Source organism: Chanodichthys erythropterus, chromosome 22, assembly GCF_024489055.1.
Source record: "Chanodichthys erythropterus isolate Z2021 chromosome 22, ASM2448905v1, whole genome shotgun sequence".
Classification (NCBI taxonomy): domain Eukaryota; kingdom Metazoa; phylum Chordata; class Actinopteri; order Cypriniformes; family Xenocyprididae; genus Chanodichthys; species Chanodichthys erythropterus.
Window position 1 is genome coordinate 33,239,919 of NC_090242.1, and position 6,000 is coordinate 33,245,918.

The 6,000-nt window shown below is 35.8% G+C and overlaps 1 protein-coding gene across 2 annotated transcripts in view; it reads right to left on the bottom strand.

Moving 5' to 3' along the window:
* ctif (CBP80/20-dependent translation initiation factor) overlaps positions 1-4,151 on the bottom strand; it is a 78,319-nt gene extending 74,168 nt beyond the window's left edge. For both annotated transcript variants that reach the window (XM_067374983.1, XM_067374984.1), the window contains exon 1: positions 3,996-4,151. The gene's annotated coding sequence lies outside the window, so the exon portion shown is untranslated. The remainder of the gene's footprint in view (positions 1-3,995) is intronic.
* Positions 4,152-6,000: the final 1,849 nt, after the last annotated feature.

Sequence of the window (6,000 nt, forward strand, 5' to 3'; positions counted from 1 at the left end):
TGATTTCTTTTCGACTGAAGAAAGAAAGACATGAACATCTTGGATGACATGGGGGTGAGGAAATTATCAGGAAAATTTTAATATAAAATAATAATATACATTTTAATAAAGGCTTTCTTAAGTGAAGCAATGTTTTTTTTAAAGAAAAATATCCATAGCTTCTGGCAGACAGCGATACGCATTGATTTGTTTGAACCACGAGAGGCGTCCAAGCTTATGCTACACATTGTGTTAGAAGTTACTCTTTTGACGTAAAACAATGTTTACGATCGTCTGCCAGAAGCAAGTTATTAAAGTTTATAAAGTTTTAAATATGGATATTTTTCTTACAAAATCCCATCATTTCGCTTTAGAAGGCCTTTATTAACCCCCTGGAGCCGTATGGATTACTTTTATGATGGATGGATGCGCTTTTTGGGCTTCAACAAATATAACTCTGATTGTGTTCGTCTGAAGGCAGATAGTCATATACAGCTAGGATGGCTTGAGGATGAGTAAATCATGGGATAATTTTCATCTCTGGGTGAACTATCCCTTTAACACTACAAATCAATGCAGTACTAGTCATATGGATTTCAAATGAATCATAATAAAACATACAGCAAGATTAATGCACAGCAGTTTAGTTTGTCATTTAGCAATTATCAATCAAGTTAATTAGCAAAATCTTTCCATATAGCAGGACGTAAAGCATAACACCCTTCCTATCAATATAAAGTGGTTTAAATGGGCTTTTCTGTAAAACAAGCACAATAAAATGACCAGTCTTTTAACTACAGGCCCACAAAACTCAATTACAGACAACTCACACACACACACACACACACACACACAAATGAATACCAATCCCACACACACACCCCAATGTCTCTACCTCTCTCACACACTCATGATGTGATCTGAATCCCAAAGGAATGTGATGAGATCCGGCAGTTCTGATTGGCTGAAGAAGCAGGAAGTGAGCACATTCCACCCACATTTCAACTCACACACCACAAACGACCAATCAAAACAACAGACAGTGTCAGGCTGAACCAATCAGAATATTAGTTCATGATGAGGGCAGCAGGGATTGGATAATCAATGGTGGGTGGCTGAAAACAGCCCTATCAGCACTGCTCTATGTGACAAACAAAGCCCTTTTTGTCAAGCAATAGATTTGATACAACAAGGTGAAATGTTGTCTATTCTGATATTAGTGTATAAGACACATCACCCCCCCAATGGCTTATTTTTATTATCTGAGTCAAACAATAGCAAACCTAAATATTGAAGAACTTAAAATGTCTCTGAATGTCTGAAGATTTTTTAATGTAAATAAAGGTTTAGAGACAAATACTCAAAGTATAATGATAACAATCGAGAGAAATAATTGACATTTCAGAGCTCGAGGCATGAAACACACAAAAACATTCAGCAAAAATATCACGTTTCTTCCTGTAAGACAATAAATATACAGCTCACTTTAATTCATCTCTCAGATGTTTTTGTGGATCATTCAAGATCAACATCAGATCTGACAGTCGACTCCAGACATCATGCAGAATTTCATCATCATCATCTGCAAACACACACATCTCTCATGAAACCTGCCTTACTGCTGCAAACACACACATCTCTCATGAAACCTGCCTTACTGCTGCAAACACACACAGGACAGAATGTGATCACACTGAATCCACTGCTCTGAATCAAACTGCAGCTTCTCAGATTCATTGATACAGTCAAATAGTTTAACTTAAAGGGTTAGTTCACCCAAAAATTAAAAAATATAATTTATTACTCACCCTCTAGACCTTCGTTCATCTTCAGAACACAAATTAAGATATTTTTGTTGAAATACGATGGCTCAGTGAGGCCTGCATAGCCAGCAATGATACTTCCTCTCTCAAGATCCATTAAGGTACTAAAAACATATTTAAATCAGTTCATGTGAGTACAGTGGTTCTATCTTAATGTTATAAAGTGATGAAAATATTTTTGTGCACCAAAAAACCCCCCAAAATAACGACTTTTTAACAATATCTAGTGATGGTCGATTTCAAAACTCTGCTTCTTTAAGCTTCGGAGCTTTACGAATCAAATCAGCGATTCGGAGCACCAAAGTCACATGATTTCAGCAGTTTGGTGGTTTGATACACGATCTGAATCACTGATTAGACTCAAAAGAGTCATAACGCTCCGATGCTTCATGAAGCAGTGTTTTGAAATTGGTCATCACTAAATATTGTTAAAAAGGCGCACAGAAAGTATTCTCGTCGCTTTATAATATTAATAATGTCATTGCTGTCTATGCAGGCCTCACTGAGCCATCGGATTTCATCAAAATATCTTAATTTGTGTTCTGAAGATGAACGAAGGTCATGAGAGTGAGTAATAAATTATATTATTTTCATTTTTTTGGTGAACTAATCCTTTAATGACACGTTTAAGAGTTTTAATGAAGAGTAAAACTGCTCCACTACGGTATGTGATGCTCTCAGACTGACATGTGCCTGTATAGACATGTCTTTCTCTCTCTCTGTACACACATACCTCCATATACTGAGAAATTCACAGTGATTTGTAAGACAGCACATACCTCTTCCAATGTTCCCCCTATATATTCAGTTCAGAAGGCCTTTATTAACCCCCTGGAGCCGTATGGATTACTTTTATGATGGATGGATGTGCTTTATATATATATACATTGTGTACATATACATACATTTTATACACACATATACATATACATATATATATGCACATTATGCGTATATACATGCATACAAATATATACACAGACACACACATGTATATATATACATATAAACACACACAAGCACATTGTGTATATACATACATACAAATATATATACACACACACATTTGTATATATATTTGTTTATATGTATATGTGTTGTGTGTATGTGTGTATATTATATATATATATATATACACACACATACATACACACACACACAATTATGTGTATATACATACATTATACACACATGCACATTGTGTATATACATACATACAAAATACACACACAAATACAATAATGTATATATATATAGTATACATACTATAAAGTAGTTATTTTATTTGCACAAAATATTCTAGACATAACAGTAATATTCTCAAGTGAGAAACTCATAATATTATTTTAATAAAGCTTCTGTTAGGCAGTCCACAACAAAAATTTAATTAAATCTGCAACTTAGCATACATGCAATGGCAAGTAATAAGTATGAAATATTTAGAATGCATATTAAGGTTCAATAGTAGCATTCTGATCACTAATAGCAAATAATCATTGCTGTATCAGACAGGCCTGTATGTCGGTCAATCGCTAGTGTAAATGAAGCCCAGCTGCGTGTCACTGATGATGACGAGGGTGGAAGCAGCAGGAGAAGCTCAGGCTTCTTTAACTGCATGCAGGCATATGCGTGTGTTTGTGGCCCTGCCCGCGTCTGACGCAACCACCGGAGATCGATACGATATGAAACCGGTAATACTGTCCAGAACTGGCCAACAGGAATACAGGAATCACATGATCATGCTGATATTTATATAGACCGACCCATAACAGCAGCAGATCAGTTAATCACTTAACACGAACACATCTGACAGGTTATTCTCCAAACAACACAACATTTATGTCTTTATTGCTTTGAATTAGTTCCCTATTATGACTGGAGACTTTTAAAACAGCCATAATAAAAACAAAAACACACATATTAATCAAAAGAATCTGAGCCGTCATCAGGTTCAATCACACATCTGTCATCTGTCTGTGATCAAAGCACCGCTGCCGCCAGATCAAACCGATACAATGTATCAACAAGAAGATACAAAGTTGCGGATCAGAGCCAGTGTGAAGTGTTACAATGTATCACAGACGTTCCATCCGGCCGCGCGCTGTTACCACAGTCTGCGCTGGATACGCCACAGTAAACACCCCAAACCGGCGAGACCTTCAGATCTGCGCCCAAACACACGCAAATACTCACCAGAGATCTGCGATCGGGCCTGCGGGGATCGCCGGGTGTCCTCCGGGGTTAAATCCTCCCGGTCATGAGTGCTTCCCGTGGACAGAGAGTTGTCCTGGAAGGAGAGATTAGCCTGCGTCCCTCTCTCTCACACACACACACACGCGAACACACGCTCGCGCTCGTAGGGATGAGAATGCAGGAATGTGACGTTTAGTCCGGTTTGCTGACAGGACACGCGCACGTGGCAACCAGGGATTGTGGGAATTTGAGTTCAAAGGGAAGTATAGTTATATCTTGTTGAATGGTTGCGGTTGTTGTATTCTGTTGTATCTCATCTCGTTGTTAAAGTTTTTATTTTATTTTATTTTATTTGTATTGAAGCTTTGGAAATAGTGTTTGTAAAAAGGTCGTGCCAGTAAAGTACTTAAAATAAAACAAATAAAATGTATTTATCTACACTCTTAAAACAACCCAAGCTGGGTGAAAATGGACACATGGTAATTTTATTTAACTCTTTTATTAACTTTTTTGTTTAAAAATTACCATATTGCTTGCTTAAAATGAACCCCAAATAGGCTGGAAATTAAAAATCAGACACATAATTACTAGACGCAACAATAATAATCAAAAGGTGAAGATTTATTAAGCAATTTAATAAATGTTTATTGTTGAATTATTATTCATTAAACTTATTAATAAATGTTAATTTCCAAGAAACTTTGGGGTTTTTTTTAGCAAGCAATAGTCATTTTTAATAAATAAATAAATAAATAAATAAATAAATATATAATATATATATATATATATATATATATATATATATTTTTTTTTTTTATAAATAAAACTACAGCAGGTTGGGCAAACATTTAACCCAACCACTGGGTTAAAACAACCCATTCAATGGGTTAAAAAACCCAATTGCTGGGTTTGTCCATTTTCAACCCAACTTGGCTTGTTTTAACCCAGCATTTTTAGTGTATAAATCACCTGTTAATGATACCTAATAAAAAGAAAACAGTTTGTTGTTGTCCTTTCACGTATTAAAATTTAAAATGCCGTTTTATGAACAAACTAAACAAAAATGTTGCAAAAGTACCACGATACAACTTTTTTTGTGGTGTCAGTATTCTTTCCCTTACTAAAAAGTAATATTTTTTTATACAAACCGTAGTACTGTAGTAGTATTTACATGATATATGTATTTCTAAGAATACCAGTTTTACCCTGTACTTGTTTTGTAAGTAATTGGTCAAAGTCTCTAGTCTATAACCACCTCTAAACCATTGTAACAACACAAAACTAAGGTATTTTTTATTCATAGAGCACATACAATTGCATATAAAAGGACATCAATTCACACAATCATCTTTTTCTTTGTTTTCTGATGCCCCCTAGTGGTCATAAATCTCTTCTGTCGTCTTCAGCCCTCTCACTGTCGCCCTCTTGTGACTGATCAGTAAAGTACACATGGTTTTGTAGCACTCGGTAAAATGACATTTGAGCTATTTATCTGGAAAATACACTTTTTTAAATTGAAAAGAAGAAATAACCTCATAAGGGACGTGGGAAAAAAATGTTATTTGTTGAGTTGTGTTGAACTCAAAGTGGAGTTGCTTGAATTCACAGGGCCTGGGGAAAATGTGTAACGAGTAGGCTATAATAGTTGATATTTGTTTTTCTTAATTTTTTACTATTGATGGCCATGTTGTGGGGTGCCATTTTATGAACTATTATATATTCTGAAAAGATTTAAAAAGACAACTGCAAAGTCACCTCCTTCTACATGCCAAAAACACATGTTCACAAGCACACACACACAATTATCACTTTGTTTGTGAAGGTCATCGCATGTGATGTCCTTCTTCGACACCTTTCAGTCGCTTTGCCATTTTGGCGAGAACTGTTTTCATCAATAACAGCACTGCCAAGCTCAAGTCTTACACACACACACACACACACACACACTGACACTCAGAAGTCTCCTGAAGTTCCTCACTCTCCAGATGGCAATAACACTTTAGCT